The sequence below is a fragment of the Brachyhypopomus gauderio genome, chromosome 14 (assembly GCF_052324685.1).
Source record: "Brachyhypopomus gauderio isolate BG-103 chromosome 14, BGAUD_0.2, whole genome shotgun sequence".
Lineage (NCBI taxonomy): Eukaryota > Metazoa > Chordata > Actinopteri > Gymnotiformes > Hypopomidae > Brachyhypopomus > Brachyhypopomus gauderio.
In genome coordinates this window covers 11,837,671-11,853,737 of record NC_135224.1, presented here as the reverse complement: position 1 = coordinate 11,853,737, position 16,067 = coordinate 11,837,671, and the positions used below count along the sequence as shown (strand labels likewise).

Sequence of the window (16,067 nt, the reverse complement as noted above, 5' to 3'; positions counted from 1 at the left end):
GCTACTCCGGCCTCTACATAATATCCAAGTGCATTAACCCTGTTACTTATAAGATCTGCTTGCCAGGGGACCACAGGTTCTCCCTACTCGCCTCCTTTCATCGGGAGCACCTGCACCGTCCTGCTCCTCGCCGTCCGGGGTGGCCAAGGAGGATTCGGCTGGAGGGATCTTTGGGGGAGAGGGGGGCTGTCACATTGAGTCAGCCTAGATGCCACCAGAGGGCGCGCACGAGCACATCCTCTCAACCACGCATGCCCACTCCTACACAGCGCACACCCTCTCATTCTAGGTCACCCCCTTATCACACCTGTTCCTCATCAGTATTGAGCCCAATAAAACCCCACAGGTCGTGCTGTCCAGTGCTGCGCATTCAACTTTCACCTTCGCCTCATAACGTGGGAAGTAGCTGCTCAGCACTGAAGCTGCCAATCACCTGTGGACCCTCTCTCTCATTTTGGACTCTTGAGTATACTTTTGTGTTTATACTGTCAAGTGGCCTGAGTGCTTGTATTCTTATTGAGATAGATAATAAAGCCTTTCGGTTACAGCCTCTGCCTCCTGCTGCTTCTGTCCCTGTGTCACACTACCAGCATAAACAAATAGAAAAGTACAAAAACAATCTGTAATAGGATCTATAACCTGAGACGAAGGATGCAGGGCAAAAATACTGTATGAAGATGTACAGGTAATGACATAAAATAACTACATAATAAATGAATAAATGTGTGCAGATATTTGATATTGGTACCAAAAATAAAATGTCAAGAGTCCAGATGTGCAAGATGTGCAGCAGATGGACCAAGAACAACAAGATTAATCATGAGATGTAATACCTTTGATTCATGATTTAACATGAGAGTTCGATTCAGACCCCATCTATCCTTAGACAAATGGGAAACACTAATATCTCTAGCTTTTAGTTCCACAAGGTTAATCTTATTTGATCTTTGCATATTAAATCTTCTTGCCTCTGAGTGAAGGTTTCTCGCCCCAATAAGTTGAGTTCAACCATTATTAACCCTTACAAGCCGTGAAGATGGTGATGGCTGGACACAGTCTCCAGTTTAGTTTGTGGAGAATCATAAATGTGTACAACAGTGTACAGTCCTTGAAACTGGAGCGTGAAGAAGAAAGACAACAGCTGTTGTTCTGGACTCACAGATCTGGAGAAATTAAGAAAAGGATTTATCCCATTGGAAGTTAAAGCACATCACTCTTTTGGGAAGCACCATATTTTGAAAAATTTCATTTCAGCTGTGCTGCATTCTGGAAATTATTTTACAATTTATTTTACTAGATGTAGTCTTCAACCTTGCTCTCCTTTATCAGGATTCAGAATGGCAGCCTACCACTGTAAAAGCTGAGATTTCTCTGGGTGACTGCATAGCTGTCTGATGCTAAAATAAAATATGGAGGGTTTGCATTTCAATTATATGTCAGACATTTTTTTTTATGTCTAGCAAGTCAAATACTTGCTGAAGTGTGACATGGGTTTACTGCCTTCATCCTGTAAGCACAAGGACCTCAAAGAGACAGTTTGTGCTAAATCCAGAGTTCACTGCATGCCACCTTTGGATCTGGATATTGGAAAAGGAACAGTTTACATGAAAGCTTTTAAGGAGATTATAAATAAATAAAACTAGCATTATGAAATTTAACCATGTTAAACATTCATTAAGTAGCATCTAGCAAACCATCCCAAAATAACTAATTTCTATTCCTAAACAGATCTCAAAGTAACCTATTTTGATTTACAAAGCACCACTAAACACGATACAAATTCTTTGCTGTCCTTAAACTATCTCATGGTACTGCTTATCTGACCAGCAAAATGAAATTTCCATTTAACACCATCCAGCTGAATATACAAAATTGTGTACCACAGTCTGCAATCCGTTCTATGCTGCCTTGTGGTACTGACAATACCATAATCCTGATCGTCACTAGGCTGAACTCCCACAGAACTGGATTTGAATAATTAATCTGAAACTGGAGATGCTGCTATGCTTTCAACTTGGACCACAGACATGCCCAAGTGATGGTAGAGCTTTCTGCCTACTGAGAACTCCAGAAGGGAATCCCCTTGCCCTTCTGCCTCTTTCTCTTTCTGACCTTCATCTCTCCTTCTTACTCATGTGGTTATTATATATTTATATCTGTATCAAGAGAATTTCCTGTTTATATTGCCACTTTTTATTTTTAAGCTTCCATCCAGTTTGAGCACACTCCTAAAACACAAACAAGCCCCCGAATTCCATACTAGTGTCGGAGCCTTGCGATGTCCCTGCAGTCTCTGACCTTTGGAAGAAGCGCTAGCCCATCTTATCATATTCTTTATTCACATCAGCCTCGCTATGCTTTTCCCTTTTAAGGACATACTCTAGTGTGGTAGTCCGTGGAGATCTGACCTCCACCCTGAACACCGTGACTCTAAGTCAAGCTCGATGTTCTGCCTTTCTAGTTTGAATCTGTTTGGTCCATTGAGCTTGTCTATTACATGACGTTGCCTTTTGGGGCGTGTCAACCTACTGCTGTAGTGAAGGCATGTACAAATATAGTAGCCTCTCGGCTCTTTCTCAGGCTACTCTGTCACTAAGAATGTGGATAACTTAAAGGCCATCCCACAAGGCCCCACCCTGGCCCTCGGAAAACTCTTGCACGAAATCCTCTAGAGAAGCCATAAAAACATTTGTTTGACATTTGTCACAACCGTGAGAGTCACAGCCATATGCACTCCCTTTCCAAAGAATATTGGTTATGATGTTATTTTGAGGATATTATGAAGTTATTATGAGGTTGTATACTCCATGCAGTCCTCATGCAGATACATAATCTATGGAGAAAGCAGAGAGGATTCTGCCACCTCTTAGTGGAAGTCAGCTTCTTCAGTAGAATCTAGAGCTATAACTCACATGCTAATGGAGGTTCTAGTCTTAGTGTTGTCTCCTGCACTCAATCCATTCATCTGAATTTGTGTGTCTCTCTCAGTACCCACTTATCCATTAATGTAATTTATTTGCCCATTAATTAAACAGATATTACATTTGTATAAACATGTACGGTTTTGTTATCTCCATTGGACCTTAAAATGTAACAGCTGCATCTCAGAGCTACAGTTCCCTGTTCTGATTTTATTTTACTTCCCATAAGTTAAAAGCTATGATGAAACATTTGTTGTAGTTCAAGTTCAATGTGCTGGGTGTGTTTTGTCCAGATCGCTTTGTTAGTATGTTCTACAGGGTAGAATATTGTTGTGGTTTTTATATTTATGGTGTGCTAGAACATTCTTTGCTGAGAAAAAAAAAACACACACACAAAAAACAACAACCAAAAGCAACACTATAAAAAATCTAAAACCCCTGGAAAAACTATAAATAGTTAGCAATGAGAATGCGAGACTGTCTCTTGCTTGCACTCACTAACACCCACTCTAATAAACAAACTGCCCCACACATCCCTCCACAACTGACCCCGCCCCCTCCCCCCAACGATGTGACCCCTCCACTTCCTGCTGCACTTTTGGAGGCTATGAAAAGGAGCGTGAGAAGATCCTTCAGCAAGGCCCAGTTACACAGAGAAATCCCAGAGGTGGACCTCATCTCACACGCTTTCAGCTAGGAGGGCAGTTCTGCTTAAGTTCAGTTCCACACCGTTGCGTTTCACTTGGTTTCAGCTCAACCCAGTTACCCCAAACCAATTCATGCCCCACTTGTTTCATCCTAGTTCAGTTCAGCTCAATATTCCTGCTGCATTCTTGCCATGTTCTTGCCTCATTTCAAAAGCTTTATCTGTGTGTGTATAGATGGGCCCGTAAAGTGAATTCACTGCACCATATCTTGTTAGTGTGTGTAAATGTTATGCCACACAAGGATACCTGTCCAGAGGAGGATTCATATACTGCAGTCACAAAATATGCAACATAAATCTTCAGAGGCAGAAAAAACATAACCTAGTCTTCACCAATTACTCACTTCATGATTCTCTGACAGTTTCCATACGTGTGAAAAAGGAAATTTAGCACGCTACATGAAACAAACATCAACCGGAGACCGAGCCAGAATGGTCTCAGTGATGGAGCCAGCTTGGCTCTAGTCACTACATGTTGTCATACCAAGATTTGACATCCGGTGTGGGGACAAACATTTCCCACACAAGAGAAGAAACAAAATCAAGCAAGTTTTGGTTATTCAGCCTGGTCCAGTTAATCAGAAGAGATGAAAGCCCTAAATTTATGAATGCATTCTTAATTATGATATGAATACAACAAAACTTTGGAACAATTTATAAAAACGTCACAAAAAATACACACAGATTACTTTGTCCCACAGATATGTTAGTGTATAAACTCAATTCAAATAGGTTCCCTTGACATATATTATTCCCTTTCAGAAAATAAGGACCGCGAAGTACTGAAACTACAGATCTTTTTAGCAAAGTAAGAGTAAAGTTATTTAGTGTTTTGTAAGAAATTGTACTTTGTTTGTTAGTCCCATACATACAATGGTTAAGGAGAACTTAATAAAAAGATGTAATATTGCATGCAGATTTGGATCACTTAAACAAATAAAGCCAAACATTGCAGATACCTGGAGTTTAAAATCTGGGTCAGTAAAAAGATAAATCTTTCCTGAAATGGAACATAGTAACTCTATGACTAGATCTGATTTTTCAGAATGCTTGATAAACATACATTCTGCATTTTAGTGGGTGCCTATTGTCATAAAACACACTTGTTACTGTGTCCCCATGGCATTTGAGTCTCACAGGACATATAAACTATTCCCAGAAGTACGGTCTTATGCCAGGCAATTCCATCAGCTAAATAATAATTCTAGAGTAATCCATTTGGTCGTAGATATTGTGTAGGCTGACAGACTATCTAGGCATTGTTCAGGATTGTCCATGTTAAACCTCTTGATAAGAATACAGTAACCAGTGCAAATATAGCAGAGGGCAGGAGATGTGTCATATTAACGCTGGTCACAACTGCTGTGGCTGAATGCATTTTGGACTAATAGGATTTTCCTTGCAAATAGTTTGTGATATTGGAAAGAGCACAGTGGCAGCTGAAACCGGATATAACGAATATATAAATCCATGTGACAGAGAGGCTGAAAATGCAAAAGCTCCCTGCACCCGGACGTGCTGGAGAGATGATGGAGCGTATGGTGGAGCTGTGGGTGGCTGAGCGACAGAAGCCGTGCTGTGGGAGGAAATAGCAGGGCTGCAGTCGGACTGCACTCTGTCATCACAGAGGTTTGTGGCTTCACCACACGCACCCCACTTTGTAAAACATGGTACTTTTGAATTGAATCAGAACAGCCTATATCGCAATATTATAGCCACAAACCTTAACGCTATTAGTCCTGTCAACTCATTTTCGTTTACATGGTTAAATCTTTTGACCTTTTCAGGTCTTAAAGGGGCAGAACTGAGCACTGCACACATGAATATTAATGACTGAATAATTAATGCAGAATAATTAATCTATGAACCTTAAATAACTTTTTATTCCATCCTTGTCATTTAGTTTAGTTGTCATGGTGAGTCAGTCCCAGCACCCAGGGGAGACGCCCACTCCCATGGACACAGATCCCCAACCACGCACACACACCAAGCCACTCCCTCATTCTGAGTCTCCCTGCTACTGACACGTCCTCACCTGGACTTTATTATTTCCGTTAATCTGTTTGCCCACTTAAACCCACAGGTCCTAGCCTCCAGTGCTGCACATTGAAGCCATTCACGCGTGCTGCTTGAACAGGTAAGTCCCAGAGATCCATCAACTATTCAACCATTAACTAACCATCAACCAATTGCCAAATCCAGAGTGCTCATCCAGTGGTAAATAAATGATGTGTGGTCATTCTGAGACTGCAAGAAACCGTACAAGCCACACACCTTTCTCCCTGTTCATTCACAGGAGGGTTTAGCTGCATGTGTTCGACACATGCCAGCGATCCCTACGCATCCACTTCTACTTAAGCACACCAAGGTGACCGATCTAAGGGCACGAGACAGATGTACATTTATTGTCATGCGTAAGACTCAAGCAGTTGAAATTACGTGTTTAGATGTTGCAGCTGTGACCTCTCATTTCATGCACATTAGCTTCATTGTTTCTTTCGCTCCCTTTTGAATTATGCTAATGTGCATGAAATAGCTTAACCCCGTGGCTCAGTGGGTTTTCAAAATAAAAGCTCGCTACATCCTTGATTATTCATTACTATTGAACACAAGGATATGCTATTTGCAGTCTCTCATTTGATTAATATTTATAGCAGCCAAAATATTTGGCAGCGACTTTCAATGTTTAAAGATTACAGCCGTACCACTGGTTGCACAGCTAGTCTTTTGTTTCTCTTGGCTGAGACCACAGGTGAACCTGCTCAGCTTTAATAGTGGGTGGGGTCAGTCAATGTAACCACACCCCTTTAAAACAGCATGACTGGTGTATAGGAAGCAGAAGGGCCACTGCATGCTGGTTATATGACCTTGATCTCCAGACGAAGCTGCAGCAGTCGGGAGCGGAGCAGCAGACTTTGTCTTGGCCGTGTGCATAAGTAGCTCGTAATATCTTTGATAGCAAAACCTGCCAATACAGAAGATTAACTGATTTGGTCAGCTGTGAAATTTTTTTTTTGCATCCCTGTGCATGTAAAACCAAATGAATCATGTGGTACAGTCAGTCAACTGCAGTTAAACCCAAGGCAAAGGCCTGCCAATAAACACAGCAGTTGTAGAGAATGTGTATCAGTTTCTTCTAAATTATGGCCATTAACATTTGATGACATCCCTCAAGGCTTCAAATGACTTTATGTAGAATGCACTCAGTGAATTATAGCTGATGTACTTCCTTTTAATGGCCATTTAGTGGGTATGGCCTGCATGCCTTAACATGTCTGAATCTCCCCTTTACCCTTTTCTATTCTCATTGAGTAATTAGTCTTCTCACTTTTTCTAAAGTATGTGGTAAAAACACATGTTTTAGAGTCTCATGGGAGTCAGTTGGAGGGATTTTGAGAGCACGTAACATAACTCCAGAACACAACCCAATAAATGTCCTGTCTTTATCCTGTAAAACTAATGAGTCTGCCTGGGTTTTGCCCACACTGTGTGAATTAAATGTCTGCATATAGCCCTGAGACCTGTAAAACCTCCCATCACCTGGGTGTGTGTAAGGAGACGCATGCAAGAGAGCATATAGAAGATAGAGGATACGTTAGTCAAAATGTGTGTCAAAGCAAAAGGTAACAAAATGAACCATGTTATTTGTTGTGGGTATTTGTAAAGTGACTTTGCATGTTGTTTTTGTGTGTCTGACCTCCCTTACAGCTGTGTGTGTGTGTGTGTGTGTGTGTGTGTGTGTGTGTGTGTGTGTTTGCGTGTATGTCTGTCTGTCTGTCTGGCTGGCTGTGGTCTAGGTTATGCAGTGCAGAAAGTAAAGAAACATTCCAGCAGCCAATGGATCAGATGAAGAAAAATGTGACGTGGAGTCCTTCGATGACATGATTGTTAGCAGATGGCCATAGTTCTCTGTCTGTCTGATCCCCAAATGTCCATAAGGAGAATCAGAACCATGTGCTAACTAGTACATGTTTTATGACATGCAATGTCTTGGTCATGACTTAATCTTAGGTGTCGGTTTGGATGAAACCTGGAAATAGTCAGTAGCAAGTGAGAGAGTGGGGATGTGATAGAGTGGAAAACACTATTGGAGAAATGCTGTCAATATCCTGTCTGGAACACTATTAGAGGAAAATCCACAGGTGTAGTCTCTAAGGAGAAAGGGAGAGAGATGCTACCGCATGAATGTTCAAAGTAGGTCTTTTATTTTTAAAATGATGTGCAGTCCACATGGACTCTGCAGGAATCCTTCCTTTGTGCTGTTCATTTCGGTATTCATGGCTGGTTGAAGCGATCCGTTTGCTCAAACCCATCAAAATCATTTGATCATTTGGAGACCAAAAGCAGAGGCAAAGGCTGTGATCCGAGCAGCTTTTGATTCAGACTGATATTAATCAACCGTATACCTTCAAATGACTGCATTGATAAAATAATCATATTGCAGTATACATACATTGTATATGGTCTTCGCTGATAATAAAATAATACACACAATAATTTGCAGAATGAATTATCTGATATTAATGATGTTTTCATAATAATAATAATTAATGGTGTTTTTTTTTTAACAGTGAAACGTAAATATTTCTGCAAAGAATGTTATTCCAGTTACCTTCCATTCTTTCCCCAAAACAATAGTAAAAGGAGTGTTTTAAATTTTCTTTTATCCCCGTTGCCATTCTGTTGTGTGGGTGTGGACCCCAGTGGATTGATTGGCAGCCTCAGTGTGAAACATAACCGTCCAATTAGTAAGTACCGAGCAGGCTGGACATCAGATAGGTTAGAACCAAATCAGAGCTGTACTGAGTACAATTTTCAAATGAATTTGCTGTAAAATGTCTGCTGCAAACTCTTGTATATGGTGTACCTTCACTTTCCCCAAAAAAACTATTTTGATTTGGTTTCATTTTCTGGAATAAAATGTGAAAAGTAACCTTTCTAAAAACATCTAAAAGCTAAGCATTTGTATGCACATGCCATCTCTCTTACTGGAGTAGAACAAAGCAGAGTGAGCGAAGTGTGGTGGGGTCAGTTGAATTCACAGTTCATGAATGTGCAATATATTGTAGCAATTAGTATTATCTATGTCAAATATAACACTAAATAACTAAAGTGTCATTCCTAAACAGACATCAGGGGATGGCATATAATAAATAAATAAACAATATTATGAATTCTGAATATAAAGATTTTGTCACGGTACGGCGGGCCCCCTACTGGTCGCCTCCATATACAGCGGCAGTTATCCTGTTCGTCCCTCAGGTGGGCGGGGCCCACAATCCGTCTCACCTGAGGGTCGGTTATTTGCGTATATATGTCTTGTCTTTGTGCCAGTTTACCGCTGATCATTATATTCTTAATTTGGATCAAGTCACGGGTTTTGGTTTACGCACTTTTCTATTAAACCTTCCTTTTTCCCTGAGACTTGGCGTGATCGCTTCCATTTTATTTCGCTCACCCTGCCCGTCACAGATTTAAAAGTTTAAATCTTTAAAGTTTGGCCCTTTAAAATTTGGCAGTGGTAAATTGATTTGTCTCTACTAGTGTATGGGATATTTACAATATCAATATGAAGTTCTGCTTCAGTGGTGGCTGTCACAGGGCTTCCCTGTTGAGCAGAAAACTAATGTCCCAAAATCAATGTCCCTTCATGTCAAAGTGTTGTATAATTTGTCAGTCCTAAGACATCCTCTTTCAGCATTAGCTTTTGAACATGCTAAATGGGGAATCACACAGTCCTTTTGCCAAGTCCTCAAATTCTTTCATTTGCTTTAGCTTGTGAGGACTCAGGAGTAAAATGCCTTGGTTTTATTTAATTTATTTGATGTCAGATCACAGAGCTTCACGGTAGCTTGATACAATATGTGAACACAGTTCCGGGAGGTCTGTGAATCATGAGATTGGATGAGGTCTGATAATTTGTTCTCTGTGTGAGAAACCTGAATGTGCTTTAGTAAAACATGAATGTGCCAAAACCACTTGCACTGCATGCCAACATTAAAAAGTAAATGTTGACTCTGGTTTGTGAATAACTGTAAAGAAGCTTTACTATGCAATAGGATACCAACCCAAAACTTAACTTTACCTTTGTCAGAATTATTCAGACAGGAAAATACAGCAGGAATTAGATTTTAAAAATGGTCTGGTCGCTGCAGTCCCTGGATCTTTTTCCAGTCACGTTCCAGTGCAATAAACTGAATGAAGCTCCCATGGGATGAAGCTGCTATGGGATTAACCGATGGAATGAAGCTCATTTTGGATGAAGCTAATGTGGTATGAAAAAAATTACCTTCCATGCTAGCACATGCAAACTTCATGACAGGATCCTTAAAAATATGTTAGATTGTCATTAAACACATCCTGTTTTGTCCTGTAGTGAATGTCAAGTTCAGATATGGACAGAGGAAGATCAAGCTGAAACTGGAAAGGGTAATATGGTCTCACAATTTATAAACATTTCCACTAACCAGAAAAAATGTTAGGGCTAGCAGCATGCTTCAAAATGACATAATTTCTAATAATTTCACATTTGGCAATTTTCATTAATAAGGGCTAATGAGTATTGAGCATTCCTGCTCACACACAGTATCACACACAGTTTGTTTGTAGATTCAGGAAACAATGCTCATTCTAGTTTTGGAAGAAATAAATCTTTATCCAGAATGTTGACCTTGGGCGCAGACTGCTCAATACCCGGGTCAAGTCCAAGACCACCACATCTATTACACTTTTAGCTCCTCTGTGGCCTCAGGGGGATTGCAAACTATAGGTGTAGAAATCTGTGCTACTAACAGAAATTCCATAGTTACTGTTTAAAGGTCAAACTACTTAGTATGTTCTCTGAGGCTCTGGAATTTCAATACAGGTTTTAACACTTCTTTAACACTACTTGTGTTTGGAAGTAAGTCAAGAAGACAGCAACAAATTTATACAGGTAGCAGTTTGGATATGAAATGTCATATGAGATAGCATCAACACGTGGCCATGGTTGTACAAGTATATCATAAATTACCTCATTGCTTTAATATTTTGTCTTGGCCACTTGGCACTCTCCCCCAAGCCTAGTGTTAATGCAGTCCAGATGTTAACACTAAGGATGCTTAATCAGGTCAGCACATTCATATGAGTGGCAAAACACTTTGATGCGTGTTACAAAGCTATTTCTAATGCAAATGTACATTGCTCATTACATTACCTTACAGCTTTTTTCAAATTCCAACCATCACAAGGAATGGAACAATATTCAAACCCAATGGCTGGGCAATTGAGATCTTATACTGATGGTCATGTGTTTCTTTTTAATCTGTTAAATATGAAGAGAATTTTAAATAATCTTTAGACAGGAACCCCTATTACCAAATAATGAAACTGCTTGACCTATATTTTACATTCTGTTCAAGAGTATTGATTTAGCCTTTGTTACCCCTAACCGAATTAGCTAAATGTTTTTACAGTTGAAGACTGCTCAGGGAGTCAAACCAAGAAACAATGGAGTCCCAAATTTCCTGTGGCATTGGCATCTTGATTTGTTTAACAGGGAAAGGGTTTCTGGTCATGGAGGAGAAGATTAAGAGTGTTGTGTCAGCAAGGACTCTAACTCGCTAAAAATTCCTGGCAACACCACAAACAGTGAAGTACAACAGGGAACATATTTATGCCAGAGCTTAGAGGAAAATGAAGGATTTTTGGAATGCATCCCCTAATGGAATGGCATTTCTCTACAGCACTGGTTTGAGGGGAGCAGCACCAGATATGCCTTGTTGAGGAGGAGAGTGAGAATGAAAGAAGAGAAAAATAGGTAATAGAGGAGTTTGTAAGACTAGCTTGCACTTCAGCTGAAACAATAGCGCCATTCAGACGCTGTGGGACTGCTGTCTTCATCTGGACTCACAGTGTGATATTCAGTCCATTGACCCACAGAAACATGCAGCTGCTCCACAGAACATCACCCCCGTGATGCATTGACGTTTCTTGTCTCCGTAATTCTAAGCTGCAAAATATTTCTGTTCTGTAGAGAAAGTGTCCGCTGCAGAGAAAAAGTTCACTGACAAGATTTAGGGGCACCATGGATAATTCCTAGCAAACCACAGAACACTGTAACCATAGTTCAGTTTGGTAGGAAATATCAGTCAGATTTCAGCACAGACTTGCAAAGGACTAATAAGTTGCTATATCTAATGTAATTTATGCATTTTCCTCCAGATTTTCCCTCCAGGGTTCCATGGCTCAAAGATATGCAAGGTTTTACACTGCAACACAAAATACATTATATTCTACCCCATATTCTGATATGAATGTTTGTATTATGCTTAAACAGAAATATATCAGATGTCTCTTAATTCTAATTAGATTGATAGATCTAATTATATGTGGACAATATCATAAAAGAGTTAGTTAGGTCATTATGAAATTAGGAGAATGTCTGGTCTTCCAGGAGAGTGATATGAGAGGTATTATTACATCATTTTCCAACACTAAACCCCATTCAATGAACAAAATTGTCAACAGCAAAATTTTATAATTGAATGAACAGTTCTTTCTAATGTTAAACAATATTCGCCTGGTTAGACACAGTTGTCAGATTTCATTCAGCCTTTTTATTGCAAAACTCTAAACATGTTTTGTGTTACTGACAAAAACACATTCTGCATGGTGATGGAGTTTGATGCGACATGGCACACACAGGCCAAAAAGGTTAAACACATCTAACAGACTGTTGTCATAGCTAACACACCACAGGTGGAAACTCTGCACACATGTGTCCAATCAGTGGTTGGGGTTGAACCCAGTAAGGGAACAGTATAAAAGCCAGTTCAAGTGCAAGTGGCATGTATGAGCTTGACTGTGATTTTACCAATGGAGGTTGACAAGAGAGGAAGAGGAGGAGGACAAAGAATATGAACAGGTGCAGTCATATCAGACGTGGAATTAGAGAAACAATCAGAGATCATGTTTTGGTCCATGGCATGACTACGAGAGAGGCAAGGCTAACATAGACCTTATTCAGTGGTGTCCAAAGTCAGGACATTCAAAAAAGGAAATTTGTGTTTGGTACCTGAAAGTTATAGTACAGTTAATATGTAATGTAGGATAGCTCAGGACAAGACTATCCTAACATATCAATGCATTATTGTAATATGTGTACATTAATTGAGTAACATAAGTCACATATGTGTGGATGGATCACATTCTCTCACAACAGGAGAATCTCATTTTGATGGGGTCAGTCACAATATTGCAGTTCAGCTGTGTGAAATACAGTATTACAGTCCATTACCAAAGACAATATACTTCCTGAAGAGTTCATTAGCGTGAGTCTTGGCAAAACTGGCAAGCAGATATTGATGAAACAAACCTGCCAAGAACCATTTGAGCATAACTTGAACGACATGAAAGAACGACAATATCAATATGTGCAACTGTTGATTTAGAGTTACACTAGACACTAGCATATGTATTTTATTGTATGTAATGCAAGTATACAGAGACATGAAGTCATAGACATGAATATAGAAATATACTTGAAGAGTATCCCTATTTGGAAGAAGCTGTGTTTAGTCTCTCAAAGAGGAGAAGAAGAGGTCGCAACATAATTAGTCAACGTGCCATTATAGACGCAGTGATCATTTGACTCTATGTGCGGCCATAAACATCTACGGGGTTCTCCATTGCCATGTTACATTGGGGTCATAAAATATAAAGACACTTCACATTCCTAGATGTAGTGCTTCAGCAGATAGAGCATTATGAATGTGTATTGCCACCATCCTCTTCCTTCCTAAACCCATTTCACCCATGATGGTTCGAGGCAGTTTATGACCAAATGACACGCACCAGTCATTGTGTCCTGTGATGACGTAAGAGTGGATTCTTATCAAGGCTGGATTCAGCATGAAAAAAGGATTCTTTCCCTGTTGCTGAGTGAGGGAGAACTTCTTCTGTGACGTCGATGAAGTCCTGTGGTGTGACCCAGCTCAGTTGAAGCAAAAAGAATGTTTGGAACTGTGTGCTGTAAAAACAAATAAATATCTTTCAGTTCATATTTGTTTATTTGTTGCGGCTTATTGTAGTATACTGTATGTGTAGATTCATAAACAAACATAGGCCTTCATGAATAAAGATGTCAAGGATCAAGTGCTTTGCATATTTTTTCCTGTAGTGTATAATTACTGCTGTGTAGTGTTTATGCACTGACTGGCTTTGTATATCACCTGAGAGCAGAGTTTGGGCAAAGATAAAACGTTGATTCTGCAAGACAGGTCAAAGGTTTTGCAAGTGTTTTTGTGTTTGCTTTTCTGAGAAACGTTTTTGAGTAGATTTCACGAAAAGTGTTCTATCAGAAAAACTGAAATAGCCGGATTATTTCTCACCCAGCAGTTTTCATTAGGCTTCAGTTTATTACTTTGAAAGTGCTCATATTTTCTATTACTGATGAACTCTATGAATGATATTTCTGAGAAATGAGATATAAGACCGCTCTTCCAACTTGGCTTTTGGTTTATAGAGACCTGCAAAGATGGCTGAAATGGGAGGCTATTTCAGTGAAAACCATTAAATACTGCTCTTCCTGCTTTCCCAGATGGAGAAGCATGTGTTGCATTCATAAGGCTGACTACGTCAGCCACAAGGGTTGCAGTTTACTTGTGCACAGTTGCCTGCCACTTCTCAGTGCTGTGTTGATTGGATGTAAAAGCTGGGGGTGTGAGAAAGGTGCTATATAAGTGTAGCTTCATTCATTCATTCATTCATTCATTTATTCATTTATTCATACTTAATACGTGGTTCTATCAGGCATAACCGATAAGGCCCCTAAGTGCACGTTAGTTCTCACCCAATTTGGTTAGTGATTACTTCATCCTTGAATGGAGCTTTTAGCTAGTATCTTAAATGCATCTGGTCTATAGCCATTATATTTATGCTAGCATCTTCTACTTACTTGCTTTGTTGCAATTTGGCAGAACAATGAAAATGTCTCCTGATGGGAAGATGAATGACCCTTATTCTACTGATTATGAGTCAGAAAATCTTGCTTATTTTAGAGCATTGTGTAAACACTGACCTTCCTAACCTTGCTCATGGCATAATTTCTGTTCTGATTGTTTCCTGATAGTAATGTCTCTCACAATACATGAAAAATCTTGAATCTTGTGTGGCATATTTTGTGAAGCTTTGGTAGGGTGTTTTTCAGTTTTCAGCTTTAGGCATTAACATTAACATTAGTATCTTCACATGCCTTATATTATACAGTTACTCACAACAAAGCCCTAAATCAAATAGATTATCGATCTTAAAAAATAATCAAATGTTTATAAGTTGTTTAGGTTGACATAATCTTGTAACATAATATACTTCATTATGATATCATGTCAAACCAAGGAGAATGTTCTTTGGAGCACCAACATTCATTTCAAATGAGAATCATAGACTAACAAGAATAATAGTGGTTGGATATGCAGATAGATGAATGCATGGAAACTCTGGAATCTGTCACGGGTTGGCAAGTCATCAGAAATACCAGAAGGCAAAGGTTCCTGACATGTGACATTGCCTCAATGTGAGGTCATTTGTCTGGTTCCCATACTATGCCTTGTGAACTGGTTAGTGTCATGAGCATCTTAATGGTAGTATAATTCTCGTTCACTGGCCTGTGAATAAGAAAAATTCTTATTTGTACCTGTCTTTCCCCCTGTTTCATAGTAAACTGACTGCTATGTGTGGAATAAGTTACAGTATGGATCTCTTTAGTGAAAATTAGCTAAAAAGTAGTGGTTCCTGCTGAATAATGCAAGAGAATGATTTGAGAATTGAACTGTGGGAAATGCAGTTAGTTTTATCTGGAAATTTAAAGCCAAACTCATTACTCTTTGCTCTCTAAATGAGGTGTAATTGCTCGACATAATACAGGCCTAGAGGGCAACAGGCTACTTCAGCAGAGTGCAGAGTTGAGGTGCAGAGTTTACAGTAATCATTTGTTATAAATAAAGGATTTACAGCTGTGGATGTTTCTGGGGTTTTGTTTGTTTGTTTGTTGTTGAAAGCAAGTCAGAAAGCATGATGTGGAGACTGTATGATAGTCAAATAAGTCAAGCAATTATACCAGCATAAGCCCACTGTCCTCAAGTCATCATGGAAGATCGTGCTTGAATAGTTTTGCTTGAATATTGCCCTTTTATACACCCCAAGGCTAAATCAAGCACTTCTGCTTGAGATCTAAGAATCACCATATTTATCACTGAGATAAATATAATGAGTGAGCTGTTGTGTAGCAGATGAAAATAACTGGCAGGTAATAGCAGATTAAAGCAGTCCGTATAGAGTCCATTATATAAACAACATAAGTGAAAAAAATCTGAGAAAAGTGAAAAAAACCACCTTCCCTCTCCAGACAGTACGATACAATGTTTCAGAGTGAGTCATCTAAAAGATCTCTGCTTGGTGTT

General features: G+C 39.5%; 1 long non-coding RNA gene across 1 annotated transcript; it reads left to right on the top strand.

Annotated features, from left to right (window-relative positions):
- The first annotated feature begins 5,136 nt into the window (after window positions 1–5,136).
- Window positions 5,137–8,102, top strand: LOC143475627 (uncharacterized). The gene is made up of 3 exons (XR_013121070.1): window positions 5,137–5,256; window positions 5,711–5,764; window positions 7,425–8,102. It is a non-coding gene; the product is annotated as an uncharacterized LOC143475627 (long non-coding RNA).
- The last annotated feature ends 7,965 nt before the right edge of the window (window positions 8,103–16,067 follow it).